Raw genomic sequence first — 23906 nt, forward strand, 5'->3', positions numbered from 1 at the left:
GACATTTTCTAGCCAGTCGAGCCCCTCGAGCTGCTACCGACTGCACCACTGACTGTTATGCTGCAGTCATTAAAGCCATCCAAGATGCCTTGTCCAGTGCTTCAGAACCGCTGACCAGCATTGAGACAATGATTCCTGACCCTGAGCCGCGGTGTAGGCCAGCCTGCAGCCATCTGTCCAGCCTCGCTCGCCAAACTGCCCGCTGCTTGACACCCGCAGCTGTCTCCCATCTTGAACTCTGTCGCAGAAGCTGCAAGTGCTCTGAAACTGACTCGACCCCGTAGAGCACCAAGAACTACTACAGCATAAGGTACATTGTGGTTCTGTCCCCCTGGTCCTCGTCTGAAGGTCCCTAATGACATTTTATGACCCATTTGAGCCATTACTCCCTTTGTGTTGAAATGAAATATCCTTGAACTGTTAAGATTAATTACTATACTGACTACCATCCTGTTAGTATCCAGAATGCATCCCTTTTCCTTCTTTGAAACTGTCTGTCCACTGCATTCCTTTACAGGGTGGTTGTATTACGCAGTGTGCTGGGAACTGTCTGTTGTGATAATAATTAAGTAGCTATTTTTATACAACCTTGTGGAAAATTATGAACAAATATTGTAGACACTTTGAAAAAATGAACATACATACATTGTCTAATCAGCTGGTCTGTGCGCATGTTTAAAGAGTGCTTGCCTAGCATGAAAAAGAAAACACTTTTTTGGTTTGTATGTTCACATTTATTCGTGAAGTAAGCTCCAGAGGGTTGAAATAGCTAGGCGACAGCTGCATGAAGTAAGTCGGGACCCTATCCTGTGTTCACAATTAGCCTAAGTTATTTAATGGCCTGTCATGAAGAATGCAGAAAAGCTACTTGTTTTCAAAAATCACTTCAGAAGAGTAACGGGTGGAGTAGTTGGGTCAGATCATTTCATGCACAGAGTGTGATGATTTATTGCAGAATGATGTTGTGCGCTCTGATGTTATGAATATGTAATGTTGTATTTTCAATGGGAGCATACTGTTAATGAAATATAGGGAAATACACCTGGTGTACACAATTTGAAACCATGGGATGGATGAATCATGAAATGAGCGTGTAGTTTCTATTCATTGTGGTCGCACTACATTAAGTGGGACATTGTCAATGCAACCTTGTGATCACAAGAAATAGTTACTGTGACAGAAATGGGAAATTCATGCACTACGGGATGTTGTGGATTACAATGTTGCAAGAGGTGTTCTACTCTCCTGGAAGATATGACAGTATGGGAGTTGATGATCAAGAAAGGCTTGAGGGGAGTGTTGTTTTTGCACAAATGACACGAATAAACTGCCAACAACCCTGACATACAGTTCCCTGTGTATGGGTCTTTTGGATTAGAAAAAATAGGACATTTAAGGGAAATGTTAGCCATTAAGGGTGACAAGACCATTAGACCTCTGCACTGGGAAACATATAAACTATTGGAAGATGATGCTAAACATAAATCTGTGAGAGAAGCACAGATTAAAAAACATAAACCATAATCCGAAAAAGATAAAGCATGTGCGTATGATCATAAAGAGATGAAAAATGATTGGGAAGAGGGAGACCGTGAAGAAAAAAGGGTAAAAGGAGTGGAACAAGCTAAAGTGACCGAGCTCCAGCTACGAGATATGCTTCTATGTGCAATAGTACAAAGGTTATGCTGCAAAAAACTTTGGCTGTTACATAAAAAGGTGAATGAGGAGGACAAAGTGTACCCCCTCCCAAGCGATTATAAGGACATAGAGCAAGCAATACAAGAGTGTAAGCCTCATTCAAACTTCTGTCCTGCAATAGTGTCGCCATTTTTATTTTGGATAATAAATGCCCCATCAAAGTCTATGGTACTCAAGCGTTTCTCATGAAAGAAGTGCCTGGGTTTGATACTGATAATCCAACACACCAGGTCCATTTTGCCTGGAATAGGATGGAGTTATTTTCTTTTACTAAAGATTATTCAGATATTAGACAAAATCCAGTACAGTGGTACACCCGGGCAAACCGGGTTCTTAAAACAGGTCTGCTCAAATTGGGAGATATAGATCAGTTGTTTTCATGCATTCTGCCAGCAGATATATGGCGCCAATGCAGAATGCAAGACAGTTTAGATCCTGTAATTAAGTGGGATGAGCTGACAGGGGCAGTGAACAAAAGGGGGAAGACTGGGGAATTGTCAGAGGAAATAATAGCTCTCCCAGCACTGTTGATAACACATATCCAGCAAGTGCTTCACCGAAAGCGAATTCATTTGGACAAATTGACTGCTTGCAGGCAGGAAGAAGGGGAGTCAGTTGAAAAATATTTTGCACAAAAAGAAGAAGCTATTACCTTGTTTAGTGGAATGGACATAGATATGCCAGAGGGACAAAAAGCCTTTTGTTTACACTTTGTAGAGGGATTGTTGCCTCACCTAAAGAATGATATACACACCTATGAGTCTACATGGACAACTCAATCTGCTGCCCAGATTTGGACTTTGGGTAGGTATTATGCAAACCGCCACGGTAAAAATATAGGGCAAAAGGAGAAGAAAAGGAAGGAATTAAAACCAGACTAATGCAACAGGTTTTTCCAGAAAGAGGCAGAGATAATATGCATATACAAAGAGGAAGAGTAATGTTTAGAGGAGTAAGATGTGGAAGTGCCCCCCCAAGTAATGCAGCAACTATGATAGACACAGGGTGTCATTTCTGCAAAGCAGAAGACCACGCGATAAGGGAATGTCCATTGCGCCAGAGAGGATGCAGGTGCTCTTAGGGGCAAGGAATGACAAGAGGAACTTTTATAAGAACCAATGCCAGGAACACCAGAATAACAAATACTGGGACATCAATGATGTCCTAATGAGCATCAGCAAAGTTATTTTGACCCTCGGCAAGGCCAGCCTTATTCAGCTAGGGAATATGAGGACGATTACAGTGCAATGAACTACATAGCATAGAGCTGCCCTGGAGAGGGAAAAGGGCACACAAGCATTCCTGCAGATTCAAAGGGACCATTTGTGAAAGTTACTGTGCAAGACAAACAGGCGATATTCCTCCTTGATACAGGTGTGTCCAATAAATTAATTTCCCACAAACTAGTGCCCCATAATCCCCTCTCCCAGAAAGTAAACACTTCAGGGAGATTCTCTAAGAATCCGGTCCAAAGTCCAATATCTGACCCTGTACAGTTTACTAAAGGTTCTATATCTTGCTTTGTGCAGCTTGTTGTCACTGATAAATGTGCTTTAAATCTGTTGGGAATGGATTTGCTGAAACATTTGCATGCAAATATATACTGCTCGCCGGATGGAGTGTTCCTAACACGTAATGCTGAGTCTTTTTCAAACTATTTTGTCACTACACCTAATGGATTGCCAATTCAACTTAAAGGAGTCGACCCTGTGATATGGGTAATGGGATCTAATGATGTACGATGTACCCAGTGAAAATAAGGGTGGTATTGCTGCACATTCCTCAGTATAAAATACCCAATGAGGGGTTAGAAGGAATTAAGCCCACCATAGAGGATGTAGTAGGTAAAGGGATTCTAAAAGAAATTGTCGGGAGTCCCTGAAACAGTCCAATTCTTCCTGTGCAAAAAGAAAAAAATATCGATGGGAAGCCTTGTGTTCCAGCTCAATGTAGAGTGATTATTGATCTCCGAGCAATAAATAAAATTGTATAACCACAGTATCCAGTGGTGCCGGACATGACTTTCCTGTTCACCATGATACCGCCTTCAGCCCAATATTTCACTGTTATGGACATCAAAAATGATTTCTTTAGCATTCACATCCATGAAGACAGTCAGTATCTATTTACCTTTACTGTGGAAGGGCGGTCCAACACCTTTCATAGCCCCCACCCCACCCCAAGGTTACACTGAAATCCCAAGTATTTATAGGCAAGTATAGAAAACACAACTAGACATGTTTACACCGACTACAAATATCATACTGCTCCAATACGTTGATAATTCTTTGATAGCTGCAGACACCCAAGAGCAATGCATGGATTGCACTGTGCGGTTATTACAATTTTTAGCACCACTGGGATATAAAGGGTCCCTAAAAAAACTACAGTTCTGCAAAAGGTCACCTATTTAGGACATCTATTGTCAAAAGGAGAGCGTAGATTACAACCTCAGCGCATAGATGCAATAATGAAAATACCTGTCCCTATTACAAAGAAAGGTGTCAGAGGGTTCTTAGGGATGACTTCATTTTGCAGACAGTGGATTCCCAATTTTTCGCTTTTTGGAAAAACACTTTTAGAACTAACACTGAGTAGCACTCCAGTCTCCTTGCCATGGACTGCTGCCCAGCAAGAGACTTTTGATGTTCTAAAATCTCCATTGTGTAGCTCACCTGCTTTGGGCACTCCCGATTATACAAAACCATTTAGGTTGTTTGTGCATGAAAAGCAAGGCTGTGCGTTATCTGTACGAACTCAACAGCAAGGGGGTAAAAACAGACTGTGCGCATATTTTTCTTATGCATTGGACCGAGTGGCAAAAGCACTTCCAAACTGTTTAAGGGGTGTAGCGGCTGCAGCCATTTCTATGACGCAAGCCAATGCCATAATATTGGGACACCAAGTTACACTGTCAGTGCCACATGCGCTTCGTATTTTATTCAACAAAACTAAAACTCAGCACTTGACAAATTACAGGTTAACTAGGTAAAAGCTGAATTTATTGGATCCAAACATTGCCATACAATGTTGTAACACTTTAAATTGTGCCACGTTGCTACCCTTCCCATCGGATGAATCAAAAGTAATGCATGATTGTGTATTAATAACAGATAATGAAATGAAGAGACAGGTAGATTTGGTGAATACTTCAACTGATAAACCTAATGGTACATTGTATCTAGATGGGTCGTGTTTTAAGTTACCAAATTATACTACCACTGCAGCATATGCTATTACAACATTGAAAAACATTGTTGAGGTTTGTATGATATCTCTCCATTCAGAACAAGCAGCTGAAATGATTGCCCTTACCCAAGCTTGTGAGTTGAGCTCCAGTCTTGTAGTTAACATTTACACTAACAGTCAATATGCATTTTGGAGTAGCCCACGACTTTACCCACTTATGGGCTGAGAGAGGATTTTTAACTTCACATGGGACAAAAATACAGCATGGTACGTTGATTTTGAAATTATTGTATCCACTGACCCTGTCAAAAAAGGCCGGCCATCATTAAATGCAGCGCACACATGGCCATTGTAAATGATATTGGAAAAGATGATGCTTTTGCTGACCAAATTGCAAAGGCAACTATGCAGTCCCCCGTATCTCTTATGTATATTACACACATGATGCAGCCAGAGAAGATCATATTTAATAATACCCTTGAGACAGTGCAAACTATTCGGGCTAAGGCCTTTCAGCAAGAGTGTCAGGAATGGGAACAGACTGGGAAATATGTATATGATTGTTGGTTAGACAAGCAAGATGAAGGAAATGGAAATTACCACATATGTATTTACCTTTGATGTTGTCCTATGCTCATGGTCCGTCTCATGTAGGTGTAGAAGGAATGTGCAAAGTTGCTCACTACAGTATGGAGTAATAATAAATTATGACAAGCATCAATTGCGTATTGTAGAAACTGTTATGGCTGTGCTGTTCATAATGTTAGGAGAAAGGAGAAGGTGCACCAAAAGGGCATTTTTACCTCCAGAGTTCCCTTTTGAAGCCCTACAAATGGACTTCATTGAGTTGTCCCCTTGTCAAGGAGAGAAATATGTATTGGTAATAGTATGAATGTTCATAAAATGAGTAGAGGCATGCATCTTTATTCTCCTTTCAGAGAAAGAAAAACAAACATATTGTTCCAAGGGGTTGATATATGCCGGAGTGTTAGGATCGATTGTTTGTATGTTAGGTGGGTAGTTATTACTAGAATATTATATAGCGCCATCCTTGTTTAGTACAATAATCAGTGTCCCCAATGCCACCCTATCTCTGATCCAGCAGGATCATAGAAGAAAATACTTTTGTTCAGAGTATTACGCACCAAGCACACTTCCCTGTGGGTACATTAGATATTAGTGGATCTTTATGGTCCATAATGACAACATTTGGGTGGAAACTATTGTCTGTTATTCCTGTTTTATTGGCCATTTTCCTTTTCATATGTCTGTGTATTAATTGTGTGCCTGCCTTGTACCAGATATTGACCTCATGTCTCAGACCGCAGGCAATTTAAATATCCATCACAAATGCTTTTATTATGCAAGAGAATGTATTAGAGGTATGCTGGCCATAGATGTAATAGATTGTTACTGATATTACATTGTGATTATAGAACTATGTTCAAAAGGGCCAATTGTGGAAAATTATGAGCAAATATTGTAGGCACTTTGTGAAAATTAATGAACATATGTTCTCTAATCAGCTGGTCTGTGCACACGTTTAAAGAATGCTTGCCCAGCAGGAAAAAATAAACCCTTTTTTGGTTTGCACGTTCACGTGTATTCGTGGAGTAGGCTGCAAAGAGTTCAAGTAGCAAGGCGACAGCTGCATGAAGTAAGTCGAGATCCCAGCTTGTGCTCACATTTAGCCTAAGTGATTTAATGACCTGTCATGAAGAATGCATAAAAGCTGTTTGTTCTCATAATGACTTCAGAAGAGGCACAGATGGAGCAGTAGCTTGCCATCCTGGACCCCGCTTAAGCGTGTTAACAATAAACTGGTTCTATGAAGCTTTGAAACCTTCTGTGCTGGCACCTCATTTAAAGTTGCTTATGGACACAGACGGGTATTATCAAAAGTATTACCCACACTTGACTGGAAAGTGTCTTTTATCATTAGGTAATAATTGTGTTTTCGCTGTGTTGCAACTAACCAACATTCCACAGCCTTGCGGAGATAAGCATGCTGTTCTGTTCACGTTAACAAAATTTGAAAAGGAGGTTCATAATTGACTTGTGTTCCCAATCTGTTTGAATCCCTTCTGGTGTACTAGAGGTGTGGGGCTGACTGATGGTTTAGAAACCGATATTCGACTGGGGGCGCTGTTGCACTTGACTAAGATGGCCGCCTTAGCGCGACGCTCCGAGATGGGGAGAATCCTTTTCGCTAAACCTGCCTTAATACCGCTGCGGTTTATGCAGTAAACTGGAGGATCACTCGGATAGGATCTGCTGTTCCCCGTGCTCGATCGGCGTCTTCTGGAGAAGAACTGATGCAGAGATCCCTGCGGTGCAGCGGGACCCGGCCTGGAAGCACTCCATCACCCCACCACACGCATCCACAAGGGGCGGCCTCCCAGGCACACAGGCACTGAGGATCCGGAGGCCTGCAGGGGGAGGGGAGACCGCCACTCGGCGTGGCGTGTTCCTTGCGAACTGCTCTCCACGGTGCCGGACGCCTTCCGCCCCTCCACCAACACAGTTGCCATTGCAGACCCTTTTTCCTCTCTCCCTCGGCTCCTGCTGAGCTCCCGCCCTGTTCCACTAGTCGGGTGCTGCGGCCTCAGAGGCACATCCCGAACCCTGACGTCTCCTGGGTGCACCACGGACCAGGCAAGCCCCCGGCTGTCAGCTCCTCTGACGGGCTGGGGCCCGGAGCTCCGTGGGCACTGTCCCGTGCTGGGACGGCACGCGGGGGGAGGCATGACCCCCCCTCCATCAAGACTTAAGGTATGGGGGCCCCCACATGTAAAGTCAATCCTCAAGCTGCCGCTCAGGGGGAATGGTGCCTACTTTAAACCTGTCAACACTTCTTAAAGCATACATACTAGTGCAGTACTGAACAGGCCCGTGCTGCACTATGCTTCATCCAGCAGCCTGAACATCCACACTGTCCTACTCCCAGCTTCCTTGTGAGCCCACCGCTGGCAGGTCGTCCTGCACCTAATGAATGACTGATACCTAATATGCCACTAGCCTGCTGAACTGGGCACCCTGCCCTCCATACTGCCCGGAGACTCCTACGTTTCGACACTCACCTGGGGATACCCCCCGACTGGGCAGAGCCCCCCTCTTGGCTGGCCTACGGCTACCCTGTGATCCACAACGGCGATCCGTACCGAGAGCTGTATAGGCGTGGTACTACGCTGTCCAGGTGCAGAGACACTGGGTGTGGTGCCCTCAGTGCCTACCGTACCGAGAGCTGAATAGGCGTATCTACCACGCTGACCCCACTGCTGCGCTCCCGGGATAACTAGGAAGCAGTAGCTAGGATAAGACTCCAACACCACGTAGCCGCTCTGGGTGGAGCCGACGGCACTACACTTTACCCGGCGACTCAGACTTGGCGAGGTGAGGCCGCGCCCGATGGTCTGATGACTGGTGAGCTGAACTCTGGACCGGGGGACCCCTGCGCTCGGAGGGGGACACCGGTGGCTGGACGCAAACAACCACTTACACCAGCCCACACCCCCAGGGCCCATCCTTTTCCAATACCATTACTAAAGGAGCGGGTGCAGGCAAGAAACAGAGCTCTCTGAATATGTTTGCCAAGACACCTGCCAAACCGTCAGCGGAATCATCTGATGAGACCCCGGCAACATCGGCCCCACTAGCCCCCGATGACTCACAAAAAATGTTAGAATATATCCGCGAGGGGTTCACCACTCTTCTCACCAAGCTGGATGACATGAATGGTACCATCTCATCCATAAAGGCGCATATTGAGAAAACAGATGGCCGGGTGGCAGAATTTGAAACAAGAATGGGGGCCGCTGAAGATGATCTTGGCTCCCTACGGGCCACGGTCTCCTTGCTCTCTACTCGTATGCTGGCAGTGGAAAAAAAGAATGATGACTTAGAGTCCCGTTCACGGCGCAACAACCTACGCATTGTTGGAGTGCCCGAAGACAATATTAACAAGCCCATGGAAGACTTTGTAGACACATGTTGCTGTCGGTTCTTGATTCTCCGAAACTTTCCCCGCAGTTCGCGTGGAAAGAGCCCTCCACTCCTTGACCGCGAAACCTAAGCCCGGTGCGCCTCCACGCCCCATCATCGCCATGATCTTAAATTTCCGCGACTGTGATGCTCTTCTGAGAGCGGCAAGACTCAAGGGGGAGTTGCGGATGGGGGCAGCGAGGATCCAACCCTACCATGATTTTTCTGTGATGGTGCAGCAGGAACGCAAGACCTTCATGGCAGTGAAAATAAGACTCCGTGATCATGGGGTCAAATACTCCATGCTATTCCCTGCCAAATTGAGAATAGAACACTCTAATCAAACATTCTTCTTCACGATCCCGGAAGAGGCCTCAAAGTTTATAGATGAACATTTCCAAGGCTGATACTTAACCACTGTCATGGCACCTATGTAACTCGACCACCTTGCGCCGACTCCCTGCCAGGAAACGTACCCACAGAGGCACTCACACACAGCTGATGCCATATTGCAGGGAACACATCGACAACTCAATCTTGTTCATCCTCCGAACTGTTGACCCTCCGTTTACACAGATATTACTAACATCATTAAGCAAGACTGCGGTATTGGAAATCTTATAGACCCCTTGTCCGAGGCGTCACCGCCAGGCCAGCCAGCAGGCCCCCAGGCGCCGATGCCGACGATTTTGTTGTTACTAAGGTTCTATTGGGTTGTCATTCCTCTAGTTGGGGGAGGGATGTGGGTGGGGCAAGGGGGAATTGGGAGTTATGTTAAAAAGGACTTGACGACCACAGAAGATGCCACACACACCACAGTAATATGTCCCGGGCTTGCGGATGGCACACTGCGCCTGCCCCCGTTGGGCTGGCTATGGCTACTGCCACTCCGCACCCCGGAAATCACCCGACACCTCCATACAAATGGCTGATAGTAACTTGGCATTAATGAGCTGGAACATAAGAGGCCTGGGTAACTACAAAAAAATGAGGCAGATACAATTGTACGCGGAGCGCCATGACATTAAAGTCCTATGCTTACAAGAGATCCATGCCCTGCTCTGAACAATGCGAAAAGTTCGCTAGACAATGGGGGCCTCAGAGATACTTCACCAACTACTCCACCCAAAGTCGAGGTGTCCTAACTTTGATACACAAGAGCCTAAAGTTCTCATGCACTCACTCATTAATAGACCCGCAGGGGAGGTATGTGCTGATCCATGGTAAACTACAAAATCAAGAGGTAATCATCTTAAATATATACGGTCCGAACATCAATGACCCCAATTTCTATTTACACCTAGCTTCAGTGTTGGAGAGCTACCCCCTGGTCCCGATCATATGGGGCGGCGATTTTAATACTATTCTTGACGTCACCCTAGACAGATCAGACTCTAGACCCCGCCAACTATCCAAGGCAGCCCATGCAATTTTGACTACGCTCCCTCGCTTGGCGGTCGTAGATGCCTGGCGACTCATGTACCCTGACTCCCGTACATACTCCTACTATTCCACAGTGCTCGATTCACACTCCAGGATAGATAGGTGGCTTGTATCAGACATATTGGTCAGGTCCCTATCCCGCCTATTGATCCTCCCTAGAACTTTATCTGATCACTCACCGGTGATTGTCTCGCTCAATTGGGAGCCCGACTATAATAAAACAAGACAGTGGAGAATGAGACCTCACGCCCTACTCGACCAAGCCTTCGCATCTGAACTTGAATCCTCCATCGAGGACTTCTTCGAGATTAACACTAACTCTGTCGCATCACAGGCTACCCTCTGGGAATCATTTAAAGTATACATTAGGGGTATTGCCATCTCCAAAGGGTGTGGTATCCTGAAGGGAGAATCCGCGAGGAAATCGCTGGTAGGGAATCGGCCATGGCTACTCTCGAGGCCCAATATGCCCTCGATCAGGCTCCTGAAACGTTGGCCCGGCTGGGGTCGGAATTAGACACATTCCGCACTCTAGCAGAATGGGAAGTCAGATTCTTAGACAGCCCACATGCAGTTAGGAAATATGGCGAGGGAGAACGGCCAGGGCGACTGCTCACCAGGTTGATTCATCGAGAATTTGGAACCCCCAACATACCGGCGATAGAGCGACCAGACGGAACACTAGCTACGTCCCCACAAGACATCAACTCGGAATTCCTATCATTCTACACCTCCTTATACTCTAAAGTTGATGGCCCCCGGGTATCGGAAATTGACTCCTATTTAGAAAACCTCCCTCTCTCGGTCCTCTCCACTGACGCTAGTGCTTTCCCGGAGAAGCCGTTTACACTAGAAGAACTCACGGACGCCATTGAATCATTGGTATCGGGTAAGGCCCCTGGCCCAGACAGGCTCCCTATTGATCTGTAAAAATGCTTCAAATCGCTCCTAGTCCCACATCTATTAACCCTATGGGAAGAGGCATCTGAGAAGGGTAAGGCAATGATAATGGTTCTTCTTAAACCTGGCAAAAACCCCACCCAATGTGGCTCATACCGCCCTCTTTAACTAATCAACAGTGACATTAAAATATATGCCAAAGTACTGGCTATCCGACTGCCCTCATTTATGCCTCACATCATCCATCCTGATCAGGCAGGATTTGTTCCTGGTAGATCCACTGCCCTGAACCTGAGAAGGCTCTTTAATGTGATCAGTAGGATTGTTCCGGACGTGCAGGCGGTGGCGGCCACCCTAGACATGCAAAAGGCATTTGACACGGTGTCATGGGAATATCTATGGCGAGTCCTCCAGAAGTGCAAATTTGGCCCCAACTTCTGCACCTGGGTTAGGGTGCTCTACACTGGTCCATCGGCCAGGGTTCGCACGGAAGATAGATGCTCTTCCCCCTTTCAGATAGCTAGGGGAACACGGCAGGGCTGCCCTTTTTCACCGCTGATATTTGCTATAGCCATGGAACCCTTTGCTGACATCCTGCGCCAATCACACTCTTACAGGGGCCTACGTACTGCCGGCCAAGTCGACATTGTTTCCCTGTATGCTGATGATACCCTCCTTTAAATTCGCTGCCCAGAAGCCAACCTTGCCCCTATCCTGGAAGATGTGGTCCGCTTCGGACACATATCGGGTCTAACAGTAAACTGCTCTAAATCTGTCCTATTCCCACTCACAGACTCCACACTGCCTCCCTCCGACCTGGGTGGATTCACGTGGTCCCAATCCAACATTACTTACCTGGGGGTGGTGGTCTCCCGGCATGCAGTGAGGCTACGTGAAGACAACTATTGTAATTACCTCACGCACTTGGACACTAAAACAAATAGTTGGACTAGACTCCCTATCTCGTTAGCAGGTCGGATAGGCATACTTAAAATGGTGGTACTACCCCAACTCCTTTACCGCTTTACGAATCTTCCCCTGTGGCCAGGCGATGATTTCTTCTGTTCGCTGCGGCGTATAACTAACACCTTCCTATGGCATTCCGGTGCAGTCCGACTCAAGCTGACCACACTGACCACCCCTAAGGAACTGGGCGGGTTTGGTGCCCCTGACTTCACTAGATATTGGTTAGTGGCTCAAGCACAATTTGCCTCCTACTGGTTTAACACCACAGACCCCCCTCCACACGTTTGTTTAGAGAAGCGATCGGTCAGTGACCGAGAAATTGGATCCCTTATTCTTAAACCGGTCCCAGCTGATGCAGACTCGGCTGATCCTGTCGCCCGTACATCCTTGGCTCTCACTAAGATCTGGAAGCTGGTTGCAACACCTCACCCCTTCCACGGGGACCTCCCCCTCTGGAACTTCTTCCCCGATGTCCCCAATATCTCACAATCCGTAGTGTCCCGCTGGGCTGATTCAGGCTTCCTGGTACTCCAGGATATCTATAAACAGGGCAATTTCCTTGAATGGGTAGACCTCCCAACCCCCCTCAAGCGGAAGCCTTCTGCATGGTTACAATACTCTTCCCTCCGGAAAAATCTCAAGGCCAGATAACCGAACTTCCCCACAATACCACCAGACAAGCTCATAATCGAAGAGTTATGCAACTTTGACTGCTTTTGAGGCAAGGTATCAAGGCTCTATACCCTACTGCAAACTAGGGCTACCCCCTCCTTTGGTAAATTGAGATGTAGGTGGGAGGAGGACCTTGGAGTGGAGATCACTGATGAGCGCTGGTCCCAGATGTTTTCTTGCACCCACAACGTATCCTATAACTCCCGGTTCAAACTAATACAATTTAAAGTGTTACACAGGTATCATCACACTCCGGGCAGCCTACGCCATATGATTAGTGAACTTTCTTTCAGCTGCCCTAGATGCGGTGCAGATCAAGCCCCCTACATCCATATGATCGGGAGCTGCCCGCGGCTCATACAATACTGGTCCGAAATATGCACCACATTGTCTGCCATACTAGATTACACCATAGACCCATCCCCAATGCGATGCCTCTTCCATGATTTCCCTAAATTGGACCGTGACTCCAGAAAACTGGCTGGACTTTGTATGTTATTGGCTGTACGCTGCATCCTGATGAACTGGCTCCGGCCCAGGGCACCCACGTACACACAGTGGCTCAGGACGATCACATGGGCACGTGACACCGAGGAGGCCTGGGGAACACTGCAACATCCACACTCAAGGCCAAGAGACATCTGGTGGAGATTTCGCAATTACTTGTCCGCTGCGACCTCGAACTCAGACAATGAATCCTCCATCTCTGGTCTCTCTCCCGTACGGTTGTCATCCCATGAATAATGGTTCTTAAGCTTTACACCCATGCCTTCACATAGCTCCCTGACCCTTTTGACGCACCCGGAAGCCAGCACTTTATTGTGAAGTATGTATTTCTGTAATGGTGTATACTGTTGTTGTGTTATGAGCATCTCTGTCGTTTTGTATGTCGTCAAGCCAAATAAATAAAGTTTTTAAAATAAACATTTTAAAAAAAGAAACCTCTATTCATCCCTGGACCACTGGTGCCCCGTAAATTGATTTGTCACAATGTCTTTCCATGAAAAATGTATTCCTCTTCAAATCCCTATTGCTTGTTGTTAATCCATGCAAGAGCTTGAACCCACTCCCTCATCTAGCTAACACTATCTCCCACTTCTGTCACTGGTACATTGTCCACTCATGCACACTCCCTAATCTCTGCATCCCCAAACCACCCTCAGCTTCTTCTTGCTTCCACTCCTTCTCCCTTCTTGCCCTGCACCAATAGAGCTCCCTTACTCCCCATGTTAAAGTCACTACTACCAGCCACTCCTTCAATTCTGCACTAAAGCTCGACCTCCTAAACCAAAAAGGAGCACCATCTACCTACTCCCACATTACTCCCCCTCCCTGACCAACCTACACCTAACTCCACTGTACACACGTCCCTGTATACGGTCAGTCCCCTCAGATTTCTGCCTGCAATAAGTCTGTCATGTCCTCCATTTCTTAATCATGTATTCCCCAACATCCACCAGTCTGTTGCTCACTACATTTGCCGCCAAACTACAGCACCTGATTCGGGATTGCCCCGTTTGCTGTTGTTTGCTTTTGTATGTGTTTGTGGGTGAAACACTATGAACCCAATAAGTAAATACAAATGCGAATAAATATACTCTGCTATCATACTGGGATAGTAACCACATGGCAAAGCCCCTCCGGGCAGAAAGGAAATTGGACAATAGTTCAAAGCCCGATTGTGACTTAGTGAAGGATCCTGTAATACTACGGTGAGTTGTTTGTGTTTTTGGGTACTTTCAATTTGGCAAATGACCTATTGCGAACTGTTATCCATGTGTAAGTGGGATATCCACACGTGAGAAGGATCCATGTGTGAAAAGGATATCTGTGTTAGAAGCTGTGTGAAGGATAGCCCTATACAATGTATATTCCTGTGTCAAGGATGGTCATATAAAAAGTACATTTGTGTGCGAGGGATCGCCATATAGAAAGTATATTCGTGTGTGAAGGATAGCCATATACAAGTGATTTTCCTGTACAAGGAATAGCCATATACAAAGTATATGCATGTGCAAAGCAGAGGAGTAATTCTGCCCAAAAAAGTGGGTGGGAGGACACGGCCAGCGTATTTAAGGGACTCTATATTTGTAACAGTATTGAACATTTGGAGAAATACTATATTTATATTGAATGTTGATTAGGGAAGTATGAAATTAACTGTTTTCAAGTATTTTACATAGCCTTATGAATTTTAATGTGCGTATCTTAGTTTGAATTTACTTGTGCAAGGTTTAAATGAACAAACCAAATCACAATTAAAAGAAAGAAAAGATTTGAGGGAGCTTGTTAAAATCGAGAGATGCTCCCCATCTGGAAAAAGTGTGTAAATACATTTGTTTTCAAGTAAGTTTTAGTAAGGATGCTTGGTGTTGGCAAAAGTAATACCCTTAGTTTCAACATACTGTACACCACAAACTATTACAGATAGATGTCACTATTGGGCGGGAACTCAAGTTGTATTTAGCAGCTGGCACGCGGCCCTTCTTTGCAACAGAGGAACATTTTGATATTATCTAAGAAAATGAGGAAGGGAAAAGACTGGGACCTGCCAAATGGGGGTGATTCGATGAGATATGTACTCCCAATATGCTTTGCAATGTCCCATAATGCTCAGCTTAGCAGACATTACAGTTCCATGCTTCCGCTCTATGACACTTCATATTTTTCAGTCCCAGGTTTACAGTTAGCCCACTTTGCATTTTTCCATAGTGACGCTCTTTCTGCAGCACGCACTGCCAGTGCTGAATGACATATGCAATCCAAATCCAAGGTGCAAATTCCATAATGATCCAGTTAGCATTCTCACAGCTCGCAGCAAATTATAATGATAATTATTATAATTCGTTTTTTATAGCGCGCTTAATACCAAAAAGGATTCTAAGCACGGATCCGCGATTCGAACCTGTGTTGCTCTGTGTTGTTTTGCTTCCAAGACGAGCGCGTTGCCACTGAGCTATACTACCCATATCAACGTTTAAAGATGGTCGCCCATTGACATTTAAAGCCTTGTCCAAGTTAAACTTTTCATTCAAATGGCATAGATGAACATTTTCGAGGCTCAGAGCAGAAAGTGATCTCTTAGTAAAATTCTAAGGATCAGATTTGCAGTTAGAACCAAATCATGGCCACTTGGTGTTAGTCCTAGGCACTCTTTCACTGTGCACTTTCCAAAGTCCCTTAATTTAAACTCTTCAAATAGTACACTTTGCAGTATTTTATAATACTTAAGTTAGAACATGTGCCATGTACTCCTATCATGCATATTAAGAAATGGGGAGGTCATTGGCAATAAATTGAGATATTTGGGGTCTCGCCCACCACGCTTAAAAAGCATAATGCGCTGTGAACCCACAACATTTTTGACAATTGCATTCGAATCGGAAACACAGTTCACTTTGTTTTCACCTTTTCAAATAACATTAACTAATATTTACTAGTTTAGATATGTGCCTTGCAGCAATGCCATTGCCCCAGTAGCAGTGACAGTTTCTTAGTTGTCTGTGATTCAACATTCGTTTGACAGGCGAGCACTTTATCTATTCGCTGCCCAGCTGCAGGAAGATGCAATGTGATCACTTGTCCATGATGCTTGGAAGACGTATTACGGCTATCCGACTAGTGGGTCTAGAGGACTCCCTCTCACGGACCACAGCTCCATCCGTGCTTAAAGGTACATATAAACGTACCACTTTGAGGGACATCAGCCGCAGGCATGGTTACCCGCACTCATGCACCAGAATGCATCAACGACCTATGACAAATTTGGTCTAGCTGGGCACATAACATTTCTCCTGCTTACACCAAAGTAAGCCTCAACACCTCTGCCATTAAAATACAGTGACAACCTATGACACAATTCGGTCCAGCTGGACGCATAACAAGTTTCCTGCACTCACACAATCGCCTAACCCCACTCAGCACCTGACCCCACTCCTGATCTCTGAGGTTGCTTACAGGAGCCCGACCAGCCCACTAATTCCTTATCTTGGCCAAAATTCAGACACGCATTCTATACCTCTTTGAGAATTTCCCATACTGTGGACTGCGGTCCACGAGGGCGATCCCGCCACAAGTGCATTTAGACTATAGTAATGGTAAATGGCGTTCTATAAATGATGATTACAATTACAATGAATGTGGCAGATAGCACTGTTTGTAATTTAGTTCTTGCATAATTAATGCAACACCTAATACACATGGTTAGAACAATTAGCATTTTTTCCATAAAGCCCCACTTGACGCAGGTCGCAATTCCAAATATATCTCTGGTGCTGTATGCATAGTGTCCAGGTTTCTATAAGGCGATGCTGAGGGCTGAGACACAGTTTTTGTCTGATAACATGTATTTATTTGTTCAGTACATTTATGGCAACTATATCAGGTTGCTGCTGGAAGTGCCAGGCAGTCATGGGGTGGCTCTGTGGTATGTGGGCACCACACACAATGAGAGTTGGACACCAGTTCCCCACCTCTCTGTGGCTGCTTTGGAGGCTGCCAAGTTTTGCAGGTATCAGGTAATAATGTTCCCATAAATATGGTTGTCATACATTATGTCACCCGGAAAAGGTTGTGGCGACATTATATATGTTGAGCATATATATGGGTTCAAGGGGAGCAGGGGTTGTGGGGGTGTCCCCCACTCTCCTTGAGAAAAAAAATAGTTTTGGTGGTTGTGGGGGTGTCCCCTGCATGTTCAATGGAATAATGTCCCCGCAAAAAAATGGCAATTTTTGGTGACTTTTTTGCAGGGACATTATTACATGGAACCGTTTTGCAGGATTCGCAACTCGCATGAGATGGCGGGCGGCCCAGAGAATGACACGACAGCATTTGCCACATATCCCAGGATGAGGCACTGCGCTCCCGTGTCTCTAACTCGTTTGGAAGGGTCAGAGTGCACTCTCCTGGAGTCATTCCCAGAAACTGGAGGAAGGCCCTGCCAATTTAAGATGTCCAACTTTCCAACATCATTTTTCAAAACCTTGTACAGATGCTTGCGGTCACATATGAAAAACATCTCTTTAGGGCAATAAACTGGGTTGTCCAACTCCAGGCCTTCTGAGCTAGATCCATGCCAGGTTTTCAGGATAGCCCTCATTAATATTCATGCGATACACTCGCATACAATGATTCTAAATGTATGCCAATTTTTCCTCATGAATATTAATGAGGGTTATCCTGAAAACCTGTCAGGATTCCGGCTCTCGAGGCCCAGAGTTGGATAACCCTCTAGTTGCAACCCCAGCAGTCATACATGCACAGGTTGCTGTTCATTTGGTCCCAATCTTCAGGTTTGCTCACAGGGCCATGTGCATGGGCGTAATTCTGGGGGGGGGGCGAAGGCAGGGGTGTTTGTTCCCCCCCACCCCCAACTTTCATGGCACACCATGTTGTCCCCATTCATTTAGTTGGGGCACCTTTGCTTCAGATGTCATGCCCCCCCCCACAACATTTTCAACAAAGTTACTCGACTAACCATGTTGATGTGCCGAGGTCCATGTTTCAGTATAAAGGCTAAGGTCGCTGCCTCGACTAATCATGGCTATTTTCCTTGAAAATAGTCATGATTCCTGTTGTCTACTCATATATCCAGGCAATCAGTGACACGCACCCACATTTAGCCAATCATTGCATCTGAAACGTTTGCATCACACACATTATTTCATAGTTTTAGACCCGTATTGACGTGTTGGTTTAAATGGGTAGCAGTAACATTGGGCAAGTTCGCTTTCATTTTAGTAACGCCCTAAAAGCAGCAGTATTTTAAATTATATCAAAACTGCAATGCAAGAAAACTCAAACCGGGGGGTGTGGAGGCTTGCTTGGAAAGCCATGCACCCCGATGTTACTGTTTGAAAAGGGGGAAATGTGGAAATAAAAAATAAACGTACATTTAAGAAACGAATGATACAACGAATATGAAAACAAATGCGAATTAAGCATTTTTATTGTCCAAATTTGAAAAAGGTCAAAAAGACAGTGGGGGGGTCGTCAATGACTGCCTCATCGGCAGTCATTGATGACGGCAATTGCCAATGTAACCCTTGCATGAACAGTTACAATTGATAACCAATACAAGCGCTTCCGCTTGCACTTTGCAAGCACGAACTTAGTTTGTGGCGCCCGACTCTGCGTGCTCTGGGGAGCCGTGCTGCTGGGAGCAGGAGACACGTCCGCGTCACGATTTAAATTTCCGCATGCAAGTTAAGGCATGTAAATTTTGGTGGAGGGAAGAGGGGGGAGGGGGAGGATTTTGCAATCCCCCCAAAGTTCAGGGAGATGGTCTTCTGTGCCGCCCCTAAAGTGACGCCCTTTGCGAGAGGGTTGTTAAATGACATCCAGGATAGGTGTGAATGAAAGAGATGCGTGTGGGAAGGGTGGCCACATTCAAAGGCCAAGGCTTTTGCTGTGACATGGGCGTGCCAGTGCTGTAAACGTGCGGACGTGCAGAGAATACTATATATTCATATCTCTGTGCACGAGAGAAATTGCCGTGTGCGCGCTCTGCAGGCCGAAGGCTTTGGAGAGCGCACAGAATCCTGGAGCACGCGGGTCTGGTCCAAAAGTCCCGCGCCCCGTGAGGCGCCGCTCAGGCCGGCTAAGCCGCGGCCGCCGGGTTCAGCTGGCACCGCTTAGACAAGCACGTGGTTTCCTGCGTACTTCACGGTTCCAGGAAAGCTGATCATTAACGCGCGGCCGAAAACGCGGATCATTAACGCACGGCGGGTAGCCCCCCCTTACACTAATAACATTCCCACGCCCTCCAGCCAGCACCAAGGGGGCACTTCCCTGTCGGGGACCTATTCCTCGAGCCAGAGGCATTTGGAGCTCTTCTTCTGCCTGAGCTGGGCGCCCTCATGCCGGGTGACACCAGGGGGCATTGGGCTGGGGCGGTCCACACGCTCTTACCTGGCTGTGTAGGCCGAAGCGGGCCCTGATCCTCTTCCGCACGATTCCTGGCCTTCCCCTAGCGCCCTCTGCTCTGCTGCAGAGCAGAACTCTTCAGATCCAAGATAAATATTTATTACACAAACCATACAGCTAGCAAAGGTCACGCATGCTTTAAAGGCTGGGCAACACGAGAAAAGGAGGAGGGCGAGGCCAGAAGCAATACAAAGAGCAGCGAGGGTAATGATGGGAGGAGGCGAGAAAGAGAGAACGAGCTAGGTAGAGAAAGAGGCTACAGAGGGATAGGTCGACGGGGCAATGAGAGAAAGGCACCACACTGAAAGAGAGTGGGGGCAGAGTGCAAGGAAGCGAAAAATAGAACAGCTTCTAAAGGAACATCCTCCATTCTGCACAGGGACGTATATGTGAATGTTTATTTATTTATTTGACATTTGTATGGTGCCTATACACAAATGTTTCCAGGCGCCACACAACAAGAAGACAGGTTGGGGGGAGGGGCAAGGGAATAACAACAACCCCACCCCCCCAAAAAACAGTTATAATGGTTTTGTGATAATCCTACCATGTAAGTGTTTGAGAAAGTGGTAAGTGGGTGAGGGGGTAGAGACAGAAGTGCAGGAGTGTGGTGCCCACAGGAAAGGGGGCAGGGAAGTGCTGGGCGGGCCAAGGTAGCAAGTGCCAGGGGGAAAGGGGCAGTGGGAGGATGAGTGTGGTGGGCAGGGTGGACCAAGTTGGGCTGGTCCAGGAAAGGAAGCCCGAAGGCAAGTGCTGGAAAAGGATGTAGGGAGGACTGGGGGGGTGGGTCTGCCCCCTGTATGAACTCTGAATGGACCAATCCCCAGTCGTAGCAGCAGAGGCAGAGGTAGTTAGGGAGGGGGAAAGGGAAGGAAGAGGAGAAAAAGAAAGTCTTGAGAAGTTTCCAGAACTTTAGAAGATCCAGCTCAAGTCAGAGGGAGGAAGTGAGGCCATTCAAGTGGTGAGATTTTAGGGCTGGAGAGATGCAGTCCCAGGGCTTGAGGTCAAGGAAAAGTTTTGCAGCCCTATTCTGGAGTAGTTGGAGGGGGCGGAGGGAAGAAAGAGGCAGCTTGAGGAAGAGACTGTAGCAGTAGTCAAGCCTAGAGAGAACCAGGGCTCTGGAGACAAGCTTCTGGGGGAAGGTGAGGAAAGATAGAATACACCTGAGAAGGTGGAGCTGAAAGTTGGACTCCTTGGCAAGGTCCGTGATGTGTGGAGAGAAAATGAGAGAGGAGTCAAAGATGATCCCAAGGTTTGTTGCCTCACAGGTGGGTGAGGGGATGTTTGTATAAACTGGAAAGCTCATACCCTTTTCATGGGATCAGAACATTGTGTATCCTCTTGCCATTCGGCTGACATGACGGCCATACAATTCATCACACCCTCTTCCAACAAAGCTCCTTCCTCCTCTGTTAACCGCTTGATTCATAGTGAATACCAGGAATTCACGTCAGTTTTTGTCAATGATACCATCAAACAATTGCCACCACATCGACCTGAGGATTGCACTATTGAGCTTTTACCTGATACTGTGGTCCCTTTCAACCAGATGTTCATCCTTTCACCCAAAGAAAAAGAGGCTCCTAGAGAATTTCTAGAGGAGAACCTGGCCAACGTCCTGATAACAGAATCTAAATCCTCGGCAGGTGCTGCCCTCTTTTTTGTGGCTGAGAAGGGTACCAGTGAACTGCGGCCTTGTATCGACTATCAGGGTTTAAACAACATTACCAAGAAGAACAAATACCCTCTCTTCCCTTGATACCCAATATATTAGAAGCAGTAAGAACGACTAAGATTTTCACCAAACTCGACCTAAGATGAGCTTATCATCTGATCAGAATCAAGAAAGGTGATGAATGGAAGACTGCTTTCCGTACCCCCTTTGATAATTTTCAATATTGCATAATGCCGTTTGGGTTGGCTAACGGCCCTGCCGTATCCTTTCTCTGATCTTCTGCTTCATTCTGTAGTCGTCTACCTCGATGATATTCTGGTATTCTTGCACTCCAAACACAAGCATCAGAACCATGTTAAAGAAGTCCTTCAGCGAAGATTCTCGCAACAAGATTGTCCCCGCTACTCCCAAAACTAATTAGCGAGGATCAATCAAGCTTCATTCCCGGCAGGCAAACCCATGACAACACAAGGCGGCTAGCCCATCTAGTGGAAAAAATAGGTATATCCCACACCCCAGCGATACTACCGTCGGTAGACGCCGAGAAGGCTTTTGATCGGGTTGAATGGTCAATACTATTCAAAATACTGAAGTGCATGGGGTTCGGGGAACAGTATATTTTGAGCATTAGAGCGAACTATAATTTCCCATCCAGTAGGATAGTCATTAATGGCGAGGTTACGGACAAGGCAATAATACCAAGAGGAACGAAACAGGGATGCCCCCTTTCACCATTACTGTACGCTCTGTTCTTGGAACCTCTCCTAATAAAAATTTGGGAGTCAATACACATTAAAGGGATAGATATGGCTGGTCAGCAACATGAAGTAATTGCGTATGCGGATGATATGCTAATAACCCTAGAGGACCCCGAATTCACTCTATCAGCCGCGGTGAGGGAATTAGAAAACTATGGGGCCATTTCAGGCCTAAAGATTAATAGAAAAAAATCAGAGATCCTAATCCTGGCAGGGGACAGACCAAACATAGAAAGGGAAGCAAAGATACAGGACCTTAAGATCTTAGAAAAAGGTATAAAATATCTGGGAATAAAAGTTCCTCAAAAAATTGAGCAATTCTATGGGGAAAACTACCCGCCGCTAATCACAAACATTCGAAGGGAATTAGGCAGATGGAATCCACTACAGATATCCTGGTGGGGCAGAATACAATCAGTCAAGATGACTGTCCTCCCAAGGGTTCTATACTATTTTCAGGCTCTCCCGGTGTGTGTCCACGACACGTTCTTCAAAACCCTAACAAAATTGGTATCATCCTTTGTATGGAAAGGGAAAACGCCCAGGATAGCTAGGATGGTCCTCACGGCCCCAACCAGAGAAGGGGGGATGGCGCTCCCCCATTTTAAAAAATTCTATCAGGCGGCACAGCTTAAAGTTCTGAGGGAATGGTTGGGGGAGAATCCGCAGCAGGTATGGGCCAAACAAGACAGAGCAGTAGCAAGAACCCCACTGGTAGAACTTCTTTGGAAACAGGCAGCACAGACATGAGAACTTAGGGATAAGCGAAATAATGAGGACCACGCTGAAAGCATGGGATAGCCAAACACAAAAAGGTATAATGACCACGGTGCTGGGACCCTTTACACCTAACTGCAGAAATCCACAATTTCCTCCTGGGATGGAACAAGGGGCTTATGACAGCTGGGAGGAGGTGGGCATAACCAAAATTGGCGAGATGTTTGCAGGCAAGGAAATTAGATCACTAGAATCCTGCTTTACAGGCTCAAATATCCCCAAAGGTGATAGATATAGATATGAGCAGCTAAAACACTGGCTAACCTCCCCGACAATCACAGAGGCAGCAACCAGGGATCTCACAGGGTTTGAGACATACATCATCTCCAACACGGGGGAGAAAAAGTGGGTGTCAACTCTGTATAAATACATAAACTCACAAGGAGAAGACATTAAATGGTCATATAGAATAAAGTGGGGCAGAACGCTGGGGGGGAACCAACGGATAGACAGTGGGAGGATCTATGGAAGCAGATCCCCAAGATGACCCGCTCGACACAAACCAGGGAGATGTGGGTCAAAATTATGACACAGTGGCACTATACTCCAGAGAGGCTCCATTCAATGTACCCAAACACGTCAAATCAATGCTGGAGAGGATGTGACGAAGTGGGAACATGGAGACATATATGGTGGGACTGTAAAGGCATTAAACCTTTTTGGGAAGAAGTTAGAAGTGAAACGAGTAAAGTATTCCCGGATGTGGGGGAGCTTGGGGAGGAAGTGTGGCTCTGTGGAATCAGAGATGATACAGCAAGGCTATACAGTAAATCACAATGGAGGAGCTTTATGGGACTTCTCATTGCGGCATGGACCACTATAGCTCAGAATTGAAAGAATAAGAATACCCCACTGACCTATACTTGGCTACAGAAAGTATGGGCCCACATAACAATGGAGAAAATCACCCACAAAATCCA

The 23906-nt window shown here is 46.1% G+C and overlaps 1 protein-coding gene across 1 annotated transcript in view; it reads right to left on the reverse strand.

Annotated features, from left to right (window-relative positions):
• Positions 1-19865, reverse strand: part of SORBS3 (sorbin and SH3 domain containing 3) — a 683012-nt gene extending 663147 nt beyond the window's left edge. The window contains exon 1 of the mRNA XM_069617708.1: positions 19762-19865. The gene's annotated coding sequence lies outside the window, so the exon portion shown is untranslated. The remainder of the gene's footprint in view (positions 1-19761) is intronic.
• Between the last annotated feature and the right edge of the window lie 4041 nt (positions 19866-23906).

Source organism: Ambystoma mexicanum, chromosome 10, assembly GCF_040938575.1.
Source record: "Ambystoma mexicanum isolate Mex_15411 chromosome 10, UKY_AmexF1_1, whole genome shotgun sequence".
Lineage (NCBI taxonomy): Eukaryota > Metazoa > Chordata > Amphibia > Caudata > Ambystomatidae > Ambystoma > Ambystoma mexicanum.